Source organism: Phoca vitulina, unplaced genomic scaffold (assembly GCF_004348235.1).
Source record: "Phoca vitulina isolate PV1807 unplaced genomic scaffold, GSC_HSeal_1.0 scaffold30, whole genome shotgun sequence".
NCBI classification, from domain to species: Eukaryota; Metazoa; Chordata; class Mammalia; order Carnivora; family Phocidae; genus Phoca; species Phoca vitulina.
The window spans coordinates 9888875-9905340 of NW_022589733.1; the positions used below are offsets into that span (position 1 = coordinate 9888875).

General features: G+C 50.3%; 1 protein-coding gene across 1 annotated transcript in view; it reads left to right on the top strand.

Annotated features, from left to right (window-relative positions):
• Positions 1-15583: 15583 nt before the first annotated feature.
• The window catches only part of ADGRG1 (adhesion G protein-coupled receptor G1), a 27509-nt gene continuing 26626 nt past the window's right edge, over positions 15584-16466 (top strand). Inside the window, exon 1 of the mRNA XM_032424318.1 lies at positions 15584-15931. The gene's annotated coding sequence lies outside the window, so the exon portion shown is untranslated. The remainder of the gene's footprint in view (positions 15932-16466) is intronic.

Sequence of the window (16466 nt, forward strand, 5' to 3'; positions counted from 1 at the left end):
CTCATCCTCCTCGCAGCTGCCACGCTGAACTATGTTCCTCCGGCAGGTTCTTTCTCTCCTCCAGGCCTTGGCATAAGCTGTTCTTTTCGCCTGGAACACCGTCCCTCAGGCCTTTCATTTGTGGAAAGATGACAACACAACCTTAAGCTCTCTGCTTTGTACCCTTCCCTGACCTCCTCGTGTCTGGACTAGGAAGCTGCCCCTGACCTCCAGCATCTAGGGTGGGGTCTTCTCTCGGCTCCACGAGCCCTCCCTCCCCCATGGCACTAGTTCTTTCTGTCTCCTGCTTTGTCTCACCTGTCAGCCTGAGAGCATGTGGGGGTGGGCACTGCCTCATTCATTCACTGATGCCTCACGTAATTGTGGGGGCACTTCTCCCATCCAGACACTGCACAGGTAAATGAGCAAGCCACCACATGGGAGGGGGGACATCCAATAAGCCATTTAGCAAATCAATATGATATCATTAGTGGTGCCTCATGCTATGAAGAAAGATAAAGGAGGGAGAGGGAATACAGGAGCTGGGGGCTTGGGTTCCAGCAGAGGGAGCTGGAGGGTGAACCCAGAGGCCATGGAGTTGGCAGAAGAGAGTCAGTGAGCTGGCCTGAGGGCTGCTTGCTTGGGGAGTCCCAAGGCCAGTGTCCTCTGGAGCTTTGGCCGCACGGTGATAGTGACCTTTGGGATCTAGGGATGGGGAAGATGGGAGCTTGTGTCTTTTGTGAGGAAAAACTCTCAAGGGGGGCAGGGTGGGGAGACGGTCCTGGGTTGGGGAGCCCTCTGCTCTTAGCAGGAGCAAAAGCAAACTCAATGTGGAGCAAAACTTCCCCCAGGTAGACCAGGAGGACCCCTGGCAGAGTAAGACCGGCTGATGAGCTGACATACAAGACTTACCAAGTCACAAGAAGGCAAGTTACCAAAGGAGCACCACAAGTGGACCCCCGGGGACAGAACACAGAGCAGCCACGTGGGACATGTTTAAATAAAGACAGGACGGGACGCCTGGGTGGCTCAGTTGGTTAAGCGTCTGCCTTCGGCTCAGGTCATGATCCCAGGGTCCTGGGATCGAGTCCCGCATCGGGCTCCCTGCTCAGCGGGGAGCCTGCTTCCCCCCCTGCTTGTGCTCTCTCTCTCTGACAAATAAATAAAAATCTTAAAAAAAAAAAAAAAAGACAGGACAAAGTCACAAAGGGGAGCATATAAAACAAGTAGGGATGAAGAGAGAGATCTGGGAGAAGAAGATATGGAACTTCTAGAAGTGAAGGACATAATTTCAAAATCTGAAATTTAGTGAATGGTCAACAGCTGGGTAGAGAATTCCTGGGCCAGCAGTTGCATATAAAGAATGCAGCAAAGAGAGAGAAAAGGAGGTGGATAATACGAGTGAGAGATTAAAAGAGACAGAACACAGAATGAGAAGATCCTACATATTGGAATCCCGCAAGTAGAAGATAAAGGAAATGGAGAAAAAGCAGCATTTGAAGGCATGATGGCTGCACATTTTCTAGAAACGGTGAAAAACAGATCCACGGCACCAGAAAGCTTGAAGTATCTGAAGCATAATAAACAAAAGAAAGGCAGGCATTACAGACATTTTGTTGGAACCACAGAGTGCCAAAGGCAGAGAAATGTTGAAGGCCGTCGGAAAGGACAAATCATCCAAAAAGGGATGACGGAACTCGAGCCGACTTCCCAGCAACCACAACAGAAGCTAAAAGGCTGGAATGATCTCTGAAAAGTAATAAGAGTAAATGAATGTCAACTCAGAGAGCGGCCCAGCAAAAGTACCTTTCAAGAACCAAAACAGAAAGAAAAGAAAAAAGTATTTATTTTTACATTTATAGGGAACCAGAAGCTGAGAGTGCATCCAAAGAAACTTCCCTAGGATGGTGCTTCAAGAAGGAAAATAATTCCAGAAAGTCAGCCTGAGATGCAAGAAGGGATGGTGAACCTATAGAATGGTAAATGTAGGTAACATCAATTCAAAAACCATCTGTGTAAAAGAATAATGACTTATTTCTGATGTTGAGGAAAAACAGGTCTGAAATGCTGGAAAATAGTATATGCGTGTGTGTTTGGGGGGGCGACCAAGGCAACGTGTTCTAAACATTCCTCCCTTGCACTTGGGAGGAATGGGGGTGGGTAAATATATTGTTTAACATTAGACATTGTTAATTAAATGTGCATGGTAAAAGTTAAAGGGTAACAACTAAAAAAAATAAAACTGGAATGTATACATTTCATTTCAATAGAGAGGAAAGGGTAGGATAGGAAAACAAACACATAAAAAGCTTTTTAAAAGGTTAAGGAAGGAGAAAAAAGAAATTGAGCAGGACTAGGGGTGCCTGGCTGACTCAGTGGGTAGAGTATGTGACTCTTGATCTCAGGGTCGTGAGTTCAAGCCCCATGTTGGGTGTGGAGCCTATTTAAAAAACAAACAAACAGGGGTTCCTTGATTGAGCAGTTGGTTAAGGATTGGACTCTTGGTTTCGGCTCATGTCCTGATCTCAGGGGTCATGGGATCGAGCCCCGAGTTGGACTCCACGCTCAGCAGGGAGTCTGCTTGAGGATTCTCTCCCTCTGCCCCGCCCTGCACTTGTTCTGTCTCTCTAAAATAAATAAATAAATCTTTAAACAGACAAATAGTGGGACTAACAGAAAAGGATAAACAGCTCAAGAGAAAAGTGGGCAAAAACCATGAACCAGCATTTCATGAATTATAAAACAGCTATGGTCAGAAAACATGGCAAGATGCTTACACTCTCTGGGGACCAGGGACCTGGAAATGAAGACCACAGTGACACGTTACTTTCTCCCCCCTATGATTGGTAAAAAGTCCAATGTCTGATGCTATTAAATGTGGGCGAGGATGTGGGCCAACAGGAGCTCTCAAAACTGCTGGTAGGAGTGCAAATTGGTTCAAGCGGCATGGAGAGACAGTTTGTCATTTCTCTGTGTAGATGGACCCTGGCACAACTGTGTCCTAGTCATCCCGCCCCCAGGATTCTAAGAGGAAGCCTTCTCGCATGTACACCCTGAGACCTGTGCAGCCCAAGGATGTTCATGACGGACGGCACTGCTTACAATCGCAGAAATGCTGGAATAATGCAGGTGAACCTGATACGTGGTGTGGGTATCAGGTGGTGAAAAAATCAAGTCCCAGGGACCATATACAGTCTGACGCTCTTTTCATAAATTGCAAAACCAACAAAAGTAAATAAAATCCAAGCATGTATATCACCCTAAGAGCAAGTGAATGAAACCCACACAATTCAGGAAGCCTCTGCGCTGCAGAAGGTGAGGAAGGAGAAGAGGAGAGGGGGCTCTGGAATTTGGACTTTATTTGAAGGCAGCAGAAGAGGGGGGTTGTTTCTAAGAAGGGTGATGTGATTCCACTGTGTTTTTTTTTTAAAAAAAAACAAACATGTAAGTAAATATACAGGTCGGGAATTGTCATACGTGTGAATGTTCAGGCTTTCCCTTTTCTGAGCCCCATTTTCTCTTTCTTAATGGTGAGAGGAAACCCTTACTATGGACCAGATGCTCGCTACATATAATATTTCATTTCATTTTCCTAACAACCCTGTGAGCTAAGGGGTTATTCTCATACTTGTTACATCCATGTGGAAACTGAAGCTCAGAAAGGTTAAGTGACTTGCCCAAGGTCACACAGCTTTTCAGTGCCGGAACCGAGATCCAAACCAGCCTGTGCTGAACAATGCGGGGATGCGAGTGACCATACTGGGGGGCAAGTCCTGTTGTGGCAGAGACTATATGTGTGTGTTCATGCTGTGGTCCCACCGTGGATACCCAAAAAGTCAACCACAATTATTACCCCAGCAGGGTCTGTCAGAGAGGCAGAGAACAAGGATGGGGGAATCCCAGACACCCTGGGTTTAAATCCTGGCTCACCGGAGACCTTGGCAACGCTCTTGGCCTTTCTGGGACTTCACTTTCTCACCTGTAAAATGGGGATGGTTCTAGATGTTACTTCCGGGGCTGGTGTGAGGGATCAGGGAGAGAAAGGTGTGACTGGCCCGGTCCATGGCCCGGCATGATTAGCAATGCTTAGATGTGGGCTGTTATTTGTCACCTGTCCACGGATGTCCTCGGCAGCTCTCTCCAGGCTTGGCCAATGGTAGGCCCTCCAGAGCGTGAGTGAACGCCTGGTCTGGCCCCGTGCGCACCATGGGTTCTGCGGGCTGTGTCTAAGAACGTCTTGATGGGGGCGCCTGGGGGGCTCAGTCGTTCAGCGTCTGCCTTCGGCTCAGGTCATGATCCCAGGGTGCTGGGATCAAGCCCCGCATCGGGCTCCCTGCTTCTCCCTCTTCCACTCCCCCTGCTTGTGTTCCGTCTCTCGCTATCTCTCTCTCTCTGTCAAATAAATAAATAAAATCTTAAAAAAAAAAAAAAAAAAAGAACATCTTGATGGGAGCCTCAGCCTAGGAGCCAGGAGGTCAGGGTCCAGGATGAGAGCGAAGGTGGGCTCCCCAGCTGGCTGGTCACTACCAGAGTGGCCAAGACAGGCTCTGGGGTGGTCATTCTTATGGCGACCACCAGGAGTCAGGGTTGACCCTGTCTGCCTTTCTGCCTGGTCGCAGCACCCTAGGGTGGCCTGCAGAGGACAGCAGGGACACCTGTCTTCTTGCCAGCAGCAAGGTGGGGGTGTTTCCAAAAAGAATTCCTTTGAAGCCCTGACTTCCTTGGCTTCCTACCTCTGTTAAAGAAGAAATTTGGTAAGTCTGTCCATCCATCCATGGGTCTGTCTACCATTCTTTCATCCACAAATCCTTTGTCCCTTTGTCCATTCATCTGTCTGTTCATTCATCCATCTTTCTGTCTGTTCATCCATCCATTTTTCCTTTATCTTCCATTTGTTCATCTATTCATTTATCTGCCCCTTCTTCCAGCCTTCCACCTGACCATCCAGCCATCCACCTATCCTTCATCCATTCATCTATCTGTCCACCTGTCCATCCTAATATCTACCCATCTGTCAGTCATGCTTTTACTCACCCATTTGCCCATCCATCCCTCCCTCCCTCCCTCCCTCCCTCCATCCATCCAATATCTGTCCATCTACCTTCTGTCTATCCCCCGGGCACTGAGACCCTCTGTTGAGCCAGGACTTGCTCAGTCTGGAGGCACCCCATTAAGAGAGGTGCAGTTCCTGCTCCCACCCCAAGCTCACTGTCTGGTGGGTCAGAAGCTGTACCAGGCAGTGATAAAATAGCAGGATGTGTGTGGACAGACTTGGGGGTCGGGCAAAAATGTTGCATTTCATTATTAATTTTTACATCACATTAGACTCTAAGGCTCCATCCTCTGCAAGGGCAGGACATTCCTTTGTCATTTGTGGAGAAGGCCCTTGAGTTAAACAAAAATCTGGGAGGCTTATGTTGCTCCTGAAGGCAAATGGGGGAAGACGCCTGGTTTCACCTTCAGCCGCTCATGGTCACTCTCTCCTGCCCCTCCCCAGGCTTCCTGGCCCCGGGGGGAGCTTTGCTGACCTGAGGCTGAGAAGCTGGGTCTCAGAGGCACCCCAGACCTTCCGTGCAGCTGTCCCCAGCAGTGGGAGCCCGGCTCAGGCAAGTCCTGGCTTCGTTCCCTCACACCAGGGGCTTGGGCTGCAGGAACACCGGCTTCCCCAGAGCCCAGAGCCTGGAGCCTGTGGGCTTGGCTGCTTCCTTAGGCCAGGGTTGCTGGGGCAGGGTGAGGGGTTTAACCCAGCCAGGCAGGGAGGCTTCTTGTGAAAGGGGATTTCTAGCTGGGGCCTCAGTGCTGAATAGGGTGAGACAGGGGGAGGGGGAGAAGGGTTTCGGGCAAAGGCTTGGGGTTGAGGGGTGAAAAGGAGAGAGAGAGAGAGAGAGAGAGAGGCGGGTGGGTTTGGTGGGCAGGGTGGTGGTGGGAGGGGCAGGAGGGAAACCAGAGGGGGGACAAGGGGCTCAGTCATGGAGCTTGGGCAGTAGGGAGATACTGAAGGTCTTTGACCACGAGAGTTCCTGATCCAAGTGGTGTTTCAAAAGGGTCACTTCAAAAGAGTGGAGACAGGTTGGAAATACATCCAGGGAGGAGTGGCTGTGTCTGGTTCGTCCTTGGGTGGACCGGGTTTGATGTTGGGCCTCCCCACCCCCAGTCGTCCCCAGCAGGAACGGAGGGAGGGGCGAGGCTCAGAGAGGGGTTGGAAGGTGGACCCCCAGGATGGAAGGCCTGACTGGAAGTTGTTTGGGGTTGGGAGTCATCAAAGCTGCTACCTTGGGGTCCTGGGTCCTTGGAACAGCTTGTGTGTAACTGGGGCGGGGAGCCCGGGAAGGGAGAACGGGCGGGGTGTGTGTGTGTGTGCGCGGCAGTCTTAGTGATTTAATTATTTAATTATTTATATTTAAACATGAAAAATATTGTGAACATAGAGAATATACAGGATATACACACAATTTCACAACAACGATAAAAAGCATCTCCCCATGTAAGCACCACCCCCAGAACCCCCCAGCAGGGGCCCCTTTCTCCATTACGCCCCTCCCTGCACCAGAGAGAGAAACATCCTGACATTTAGAAGAATCACTTCCTCACATTTATTGTTACTTTCACCAGCTGGATCTGCATCTCTAAACAGTAGGGTTTGGGTTTTGCCTGTTTGGGAAGTTTATGTAAACAGAAGCCCACATTCCCTCAATTCACACATTATATTTGTAGGACCCATCTGCCTTGCTGTGTGTAGACACAGGTCATGCATGTTCATGGCTGCGTGCTATTCCTGCAGGGTGAGCATTACAAGCTGTGAGCCCAGCCTCCTGCGGACAGACGTCTGGGATATTTGCAGGTTGCAAGCAATGCACGAGCATTCTCCTCTGTAGCTGGTGGTGCACGGATATACATGTTTTCCTCCAAGCTATGTACCTGGGAGCAGAATTTTTGGGCTCCAGGTCACATGGTATCTTCGACCTTACTAGGCGATGCCGGTTTTCTGAAGTGGTTGAGCCGATTTCCCACCCAGCCCCGGGGAGTGTTCCCACTGCTCCTGAGCCACACTCAGTGTTGCTAATTTTTGGCCATCTGCTGGGTGAGTTGGGGTATCTCATTGTTGCATTTCTTTTTTTTTTTTTTAATATTTTTATTTTTATTTATTTGACAGAGAGAGACACAGCGAGAGAGGGAACACAAGCAGGGGGAGTGGGAGAGGGAGAAGCAGGGAGCCTGATGCGGGGCTGGGTCCCAGGACCCTGGGATCATGACCTGAGCTGAAGGCAGACGCTTAACGACTGAGCCACCCAGGTGCCCTGCACAGGTTAGTTTTTAAAGAGCAATATCAGAGAACTGTAGTGACAGTGGGCTTCCTTATCTAGCTACCAGTCTCAAAGGGAAAGTATTTTTACTGTTTCACCTTAAATCTAACATTTGCTGTTAAATCTTTATCAGATTTAGTGAGTTCATTTCTATTTATGGTTTGCTGAGGTGTTTTTTTTCTTATTAAATCATTAATGAATATTGAATTTTGTCAAGCATCTCTTTTGTATATATTGCAATGATCATTAGAATTTTTGTCTTTGATCTATTAATGTCGTGAATTATGTTATTTTTTTTCTAATATTAAATCTACCTTGCATTGGTTACATCTAACTTTATCATAATATTACCCTTTTATATGTTACTGGATTTAGGGTTTGGTTTTTTGTGGTTTTTTTTGAGAGAGAGTACTTGCGTGTGAGTGGGGTGGGGGTGGGAGGGGCAGAGGGAGAGCCAGAGAGAGAGAATCTTAAGCAGGCTCCACGCTCAGCCCAGAGCCTGACAAAGGGCTCTATCTCACTATCCTCAGATCATGACCTGAGTGGAAATCAAGAGTCTGATGCTTAACTGACTGAGCCACCCAGGCGCTCCTGGATTTAGTTTGCTAATATTTTGTTTAGGATGTTTGCATCCAAATTCTTGAGAGAGAGTAGCCTATAATTTTCTTTCTCAGGCTGCCTGGTGGGGTTTTGGTGTTAAGATTATGCTAGGGATGCCTGGGTGGCTCAGTGGTTAAGCGCCTGCCTTCGGCTCAGGTCATGATCCCAGGGTCCTGGGATCGAGCCCCGCATCCGGCTCTCTGCTCGGCGGGAAGCCTGCTTCTCCCTCTCCCACTCCCCCTGCTTGTGTTCCCTCTCTCGCTGTGTCTCTCTCTGTCAAACAAATAAATAAAATCTTAAAAAAAAAAAAAAGATTATGCTAGCCTCATAAAATGAGTTTGAGTCTTTATAAGAGTTTGGGCCAACTTGGAATTATTTTTTCTTTCTGGAATGTTGTATAGAATTTGCCAGTGAAGCTTTCTGGTCATGAGTTTGCCCTGTGGGAGGATTTTTACCATAGATACAAGTTATATAATGTATAGGATTGTTCAAGATTTCTATATCTATTTAAGTCTGTTTAGGTAAGCAACATTTTTCTAGGACTTTTATATATTGATGTCCAGCTTAATTACACTGGGGTCAGGGATACATTATCTGAATGATTTAAAGTCTTGGAAATTCACTGAGATTTGCTTTATGGCCTAGAATATGAGCCATGATTATACACGTTCTCAATGTGCTTGAAATGGGTATTTTGTAATTGCTGTGTGCAGTGTTCTATTTATGTTCATTAAATCTACTGTATTAACTGAGTTATCCAAGTCGTCAGAATCTTCATCTCCTTTCCCTATCAAACTGAAAAATGTGTCTGCTCATCCCCATATGACCGATGGATGGGCCCTGGGTCTCTAGCAGATAGGTGCTGTGAAATCCTACTTCCTCTGCCCTTCCTCCGGGAGGTGGGAAAGTGAAGTCTGACTCCCCAGCTCCTGGCACATCTATCACTGACCTCTCCCCTGTCCACCTGTCCCCCAAACAACTGCCCCGAAGACCTCCTCCTGCCTCCTTCTCCATGGAGAGTTCATGAAATGGGGGCGGTATGGTGGGCTGGTGAGGAGCATGGACTCTGGAGCCAGGCTGGCCGGTGGAAATGCCCGCGCCCATGACTCAGGCAACCTTTCCATGCCTTCGTTCTCAGATCTGCAGCATGGGGATGACCACAGTGGTAACTAGCTCATGGCGTTGATAGGAGAATAAACAAGTGAATAATTGCAATGCCCTTAAGAACGGGCCTGGCACGTAGTAAGCATTGTAAAATCTGCTTTAAAAAATGGGATGATAAAAACTGTCTCATGCAGGTCATGGACACAGTGTTACCGCTCTTCTTGCTCTGTTCATCGAGTGCAACCCCTTCATTTAATAGATGAGAAACGGGGGCCCAGAGAGGGCGGAGATTCAGCCAGAGCCACCTCGCAGGCCACTGGCTTCCCGACCCGGAAGGCAGCAACACTCCAGGCCTCTAGCCCAGCTCTGCCGCCAGGGAGCAGTGGTCTGTGCTCTCTCTGGGCCTCGGTTTCCCTGTTGGTGAACCCAGAGGCAGGGCCAGGCATCCCTCCCCTCGGCCCCAGCTCCATCTGACCAGTGAGGGACGTTGTGACCAAGCCCCCGGGGTCGCGCTAGGAGGTCTGGGGGTAGCAGATGCTGAAGTCACTCGAGGACCTGCCAGGGTTGGGGATGTGCAGTGGAATGATGCTTGAAGCTGTCTTCTTGGAATCCACAGGCTTGAGAACTTGCAGCCTCAAACCAACAGCTATCACACCTCACAGCCTTTGAGAAGGTGTTACCCAAGGACTGGTAGCTTCCCACGGGGGAGGGAGGGGGAAGGGCAGGGAGCTGGGGTGAGAATGTGCTGCAGCCCTCTGGCTGGGGGGCCCCCCGGCAGGCGGGCCCCAGGCAGGCGGGCCTTCCTCTCTGGGCCTCTGACTTCTGCTCCGTCTACACGTCCCTGAGCTGAGGCAGGGCACCTGGCTTCTGGCCTTGCACTCCGTGCCTCACATCGGTCCTTGCCCTTCTCTGGGCCTCGGTCCCCCGTGAAAGAAACAGGCCGGGCGACAGTGTGGATAAAGGCTCCGCCTGACCTGGCCGTCCCCTCGCGTGGCCCTGATCTCCACCTGCCCCCACTGCAGGGGAAAGGCGGCGCAGAGTGTGAGCCCAGGGACGGCTGCCCAGCCGCCCTACTGTCGGACCTCTCCGAGTGCCGGTGCTCCTCACCTGTGGGTGGAGAGCAGCCCCCACGTGGCAGGACTGGTAGGATTACCAGGGCCTGCCATTGCATCCGTGCTCCGTGATGCAGAAAGTAATTCCCAGCCCACCGATGCACCGCCCCCCCCCCCCCCCCCCCACACCGGCCCCCGCCAGGCCTCAGGGGCTGGAGTCTGCTCTCAGGCCTTCGCAGGCCCCAGGCCTCCACCCCAGAGGGAGCCAGAACTCGGAAGAGGCCTTGGCAGAAGGTTCCAGAGCAGATGCTGGAGTTCCCCTCCTGGAGCCCCCCCCCCCACCCTTATCCTGCTGGGCCTCCAGGCCAACCCCCAAATTAGTTATCATTTAGTTAGGGCCACCAGTCTGCAGGCAGCTAATTGCTCCCATTAGCAAAACAGGAAGACCTTAATGAGCAATTAATTAATAAAACGGATGACTTCCAGAGCCACTTCTTTCAACGGGGACTGATTTTATTAACCACTTAGTCACTTGGACAAAGGCTGAAATCTGTGGATTTGCATCCCCCTCGATCCTGGGAGGAAATCGAAGGTAAGTGGCTATCATTCGCAGAGTCAGTGCTGTGCCCAGAGGGGCAGGCTGCAAACCCCGGCTTATCCAGCTCTTCCGGTGAAGTACTATTATTATGCTCATTTTGCCCGTGAGGAAATTGAGGCTCAGCAAGGCTCTTCCCTTCCCTGAGGTCACAGAACTAAGTACAAATGGGTCCCGGTGGGTCTGACTCCAAAAGTATTTTCCCCTTGAGTGGCCCCTCAAATACCAATTTCCTTTCATGGATGGAAGGGCCCAGAACCTGTCAGCTAAGGGGCTGTTGCCTGACTCCCTCACGGCCTGGCAGGAAAGACTCGTTTGGACTCAGGTCTGTTCTCGAAGCAAGTCCACTGCTTTAGAGATGAAGGAAGCCCTCAGCCCTCAGACACACTGAGGCCAGCTTGTCCCCTCCAGCCTCACTCCTGCCCCTCAAACCACCAGCCCCACTCTCTAAGTTCCGGATCTTTTCTCTGCTGCTTGTCTGTGGTTCTCCCCACGAGGCAATGTTAACGTAGTTTTAGAAGACATAGGGAGATTAATTTTTAATTTTAGTTTCATGCGTAGCCTTTATTTTATTTTTTAAAATATTTTATTTTTTAAATCTCTACGCCCAACGTAGGGCTCGAACTTACAACCCTGAGATCAAGAGTTGCCTGCTTTACTGACTGAGTCAGCCAGGCATCCCTAGCTTCATACACAGCCTTTAATTATGTCATGTGACTCCGATCATTTAACACAGGGATACTGTGCCTTCTTTGTAAAATCTACCATTTTGAATGACATTAAAAAAATCTATAGATCTAAAAGAAAATACCAGGTAAATATTTGGCAGATTTGACTTCTAGATTTGGAAAAAAACAATGAGAACGAACTTGCCTGCCTGAAGTTGGGGAGACCGGATCTGGGCTACCCGTTCTCTTCTTAACCAGACAGGTCCAGGGAGGGTTTCATCCGCCCCAAGAGAGAAGTCCTTTCCCAGAGGGGAAGTTGGCCTTCCTCCCGAGCCAACAGGCTCATGCTGCTGTGGGTTATTTATTTCTCTGCAAATGTTATCAATGTGCTATATGCACACAGTTTAAAAAGAATCATGGTTCCTTGGGGTGGGGATGGAGGGGAGGTTGACTGCAAAGTGGGCATGGAGGAACTTTCTGGAAAGATGAAGATGCTTTATATCTTGATTGGGGTGTTTGTTACATGAGTGTACACATTTGTCATCAACCTGTACACTTAAAATGTGAAAATTGTATTACAATAAAGCTGTTTTGAAAGCAAAATCAAAACCAAAGCCACAAATATTCATTTGTGTCAGGAACCACTCATATTTGTTGCCACGTCTGAGTTCTGAGACCTGTACTTCACTGCACTATTGTATGTGCTGATTCCTACTCAGCTATCATTTTAGCTGCTCCCAAAGCCGACATTTATCGAGTTCGGCCAAGTGCCAGCCACAGCAAGGGTGCTTAAAATGTCAGAGAGCTACATTTAGGAAAGGGATATCACAAGTCAGCCAGGAAATGATGGATTAATTAATAAATGCTGTTGGGACAACTGGCCTTCCATTTAGAAGGAAGCAAAATTAGATCCCTACCTCATACCATATATACATACATGAACAGTCCACATGGATTAAAGATGGATGGATTAAATGTTAAACAAAAACCGTAAGAGTATTAAAGGAAAATAGAGGAGACTTTTTTTTTTTAATAAATTCTAACCAGAAAAAGCCAAGACATGAAAGCCAGAGATCATAAAAGAATGTTACATTTGACTATATAATAATGGAACACTTTCTGTGACCAAAGACACCGAGAATTTAGCTAAAAGACATGCAGCAGACCACCAGAAGATATTGCCTCCTATGTATTAAAGAATTAAGGATTTTAATATGCAAAGATGTCCTATAAATCAATAAGAAAGTGACAAAAAGCCCAGTTAAAAATGGGTAAAGGTTATGAACATCTGTTTCACACAAGAAGAGATGCGAATGGATAATGAAGTTATGAAAAGGTTTCCTTCACAATTACAGATAGGGATGTTAAAACAATGAAACCCCTCTCTAGATGAGCAAAAGTTAAAAAAACATTGATACAGGTAGAGGGGAAAACGGGCACTTTCCGCTAGTGTTGATGGGAGCCTAAATTGGCACTACATTTTTTTAAAAGATTTTTAAAAAAAATATGTTATTTATTTATTTGAGACAGAGTGAGGGAGCGAGCACAAGCGGGGCAGGAGCGGGGAGGGAGAAGGAGAAGCAGATGCCCTGCTGAGCAGGGAGCCCAACACAGGGCTCGATCCCAGGACCCTGAGATCATAAAGCCAAAGGCAAACGCTTAACCAACTGGGCCACCCAGGCGCTCCTTAAGGTACTACTTTAAAGTATAGCTACTATAGTTTAGCAGTATCTATAAAAGTTTGAATTGCATAAACTCTATGCAATTCAATCCAGCAATCTCTCTTTTAGAAATCTATCCATCAGGCAATAGCCACCTGTGTGTCCCAAAATATGTGTTAATTCCTGCAAAGTGTGTTTTACTAAAAACTGGGAACTGCCTACATTTCCTTCAAAAAGGGGTTATGGAAAAGAAACTTTCTATTCTGTGCAGTGGAAGTCTTGTAGCAATTCGAAAGAATGAAATAGAACTCTATGTCCTGATCTGGAACGATATCCATTATATCTCGGCAAGAGAAAAGAAAGCAAGTGGCAAACAGGATGCCTAGTGTAATAATCATGTGTTTGTGAAACAATGGTATATGTGAGTGGCAGGATATATAGTGATAATGGTCCAAAAAATGGAGTCCTTACTGTATCTGCCAGTAGCATGGGATTATTATTATTGCTATCCTAGAGAAGAGGCACAGAGTGGTTAAGTCACTCGTCCAGGGTGGCCCAGCTAAGTCAGTTGCAGAGCGGGGATTTGAACCCCAGCAGCCTGACTCTGCAACTGGGGCACTTGATTTTATTTTGGCCTTAAAAGCCCCAAATACTTCTGTTAGCAGTGCTGACCTCCCAAAACAACACTGGACAGGCTGAGTCACTTTTAATAAATAATTATAATAAATACACATGAAAGAACATGAACTGGTTAAAAAAAAAAAAAAAAGCCTTATCAAAAGGCCCAGTTTCCTGCCAACGCCCTCCTTAAAGGCAACCACTCTAACAGTTTGAGTTAATGTGGTTGTTGCCTCCAGAGCAATAAATAACATGCTTATACAGCCATTTCTTGATTTATTAACTGTGGGTATTATGTATTGACTTCTGCAAGCCCTGGAAAAAAGTAAAATTAGCTTATCTCTTTTTCCTTTCTCTTCCTGTTACGAGGCTTTGTGCTGCTCTGACTCTAGGTTGGACCCTGGGGTGAGCACCTCATCCCACTGTTGCTGAGTCGAGGCCTATTGAGGCTCAGAGTCGAAAAAGGACTTACTCGCCCAAGCTCCCTTCAAGTTGGTGATGGAGGGTTACCGGACCCCTGGTCTGTGCATCCCCAGGGCCTAGCTGTTTCTGGGACGCCCTGTGGCCCACCCCATGGGTGACTGTGGCGCCCTCCTGGCCTTCTCACTCTGGTGGAGGCTCAGCGTGGCCGGCGTGGGTGGCCCTGGTGGGGTGCCCGCAGGAGGCCACCCTGAGGTGTCCCGCTGCTCAGAGGCGGGAGCAGGTGTGTTTACGGAACAGCAGGTGCAGCATGCTAGTGTTTGGGGAGCCAAGGGTCTCATTCTCTACCCCTGAGAGGCCTAGACTTTGACCCCTTGGGGCCTCTGCCTTCCAGATCACTGTCCCACGTACCCGACACCACAGGCTGAACCAGTGACTGAGGCTGGTGGAGGGCTGGGCTCCTGATACCCAAGACCCTTAGAAAATAAGCACCACCCTCCCATTCCTTGACACTGAACTTACCTGGTTGGAGAGGCTTGAAAAAAATGACTAATACTGGGCACCATTCCAAGCCAATTAAATCAGAAACTGTGGCAGGAGGCCTTGGGTCTAGAATGGAGAGGAGCCCAGAGAGGGCAGTGATTTGCCGGAGGTCACACAGCGACCATGGGATGAATACATAGGAGTCCAGGTCTAAAGACCTCTTTAGCCTGGAGAGAAGCAGGCTGAGTGGGGGCAGTGAGGAAATTCAGGGCTGGGGCAGCTTTATGGCTGTGGGGACAGAGGGGGAGATGGCCACCCGGCTGAAGGGAGGGCAGCTGAAAGAGGCAGGGTCTGTGTGCTGGGGGGATCGCCTTCCTAGCGGGGCCCGGCGTGACAAAGACGGGAGGGGGAGGCAGGCTCAGCCATGAAGGGGGCCTCGTGGGCCGTGCTCCGTGCTCCCGCTGAGCCAGGCCACAGGTCCCTCGGTCCTCGGCAGAGCTGCGTGTGGGGGTGAGGGCGGGGCCCCTCCCAGGGATGCAGGCACAGGTGGGCTCCTACAGGGCAGGGGTGAAGAGTCAGGGGCAGGGCATGGAGGAGGCAGTGGGGATGTCGGGCCTGGCACCCCCAGACCCTGCCTTCTGATTCCCAGCAGATGGGGCGTCACGTGAGCAAACACAGCAGTCAGGACACCAGGAGCCGAGGGACCAGGCAGATGGCAAGTGGGGAGTGGGGCAGGGCTGGCACAAAGGAGCCTCTCAGACAGTGGGGAGGGGCTGGCTGGGCCTCGAGCCCCCCCGGGCTTACCCTCTGCCCGTCTGGTCCTCATGCCTCACCGGGAGTTCCTTGAGGCCCTCGGGGAGTCCCGCAGATTCTGGGGTCAGGCCTGGACTGCTGGGGAGAGGGGCCAAGGGCGTGGGAGGAGCTCGGGACACACAATTTCTGACCCCTGCCCGGGGCCAGCCTGCCCCTCAAGCCCCAAACTCTCCCTGGTTCCCCGGGGGCTTGGCCTGAGCTAGAACATCCTGGAGCTCCCCTGCCCTCAGACCCTGCTGGGCCCTGGGCTCAGCGCTTTGCACACCCCTTCGTTCCCGCGAGGCAGGTGCTCCTGATGTGTCCACTTGAGAGACGAGGACACTGAGGCACGGGAGGCTTACCCATGAGGAACTGCTTGTCTTTGGGGCTCCAGAGTCTGCGATCTTGCCCACCGTGCTCTCCCTGCCCCCTCAGTCGGGAGGGGGCCCCCGGGCCAGGCCAGGCTCCGTGCTGGGTGCCAGAGAGCGTGCGCCCTTGTCTCGACCCCAGCCCTGCCCCTGCCGAGCCCGCGCTCTACTAGGGTGTCAGGATCCACGGAGACAGCAAGGCCCGTCTGCCTGCGGAGAACCCTGGCTTTGTTCATCTCTGGTGGTGTGAACGTGGGCGTCTGCCTCAGTGTCCTCATCTGGAAAAGGTGGGTAACAGTAGTGTCGCCGTTGGGCGGCTGTTGTAAACACGAAGGAGTGATTGCAGGAAAGCAGGCAGAGCAGGGCTGCGCCGTGTAAGTTAGTCTTTATCCTAAGATCTCCACATCGGGCAGACGGAGGCGCTGAGGCCCAGAGACAACCCAGGGGGTGGGGGGGGGCTTCATCCTGCCTCCCCCCTGTGGAGAGCTGGGGCCACTTGGGCTCTGGCAGGACCTCGCCCTCCCCCTCCCGCCTGAGTGGCGCTTTGGTGGGAAGGTCATGGGGTGGGCATCAGGCTCCTGAGCTGCTGCAGGCTCAGGCTCAGATAGTTTGTGGTACGTGTGGCAGTTCCAGGCAGGCAGAGATAAAGGCTGAGCCCCAGAGAAGCTGGCAGAGCTTCTAGGCATCAGTGGACAGGGCTCTACATTACAGGGAGGCGGCCGGGGTGGGGGGGGGAGCTCGCTGCGGAAGCCAGCCCTGCTCGGGCTCCCTGCAGCTAATGGCTCTAGCCCGGCTCCCCCCCCCCCCCCCCCCCCCCCCCCC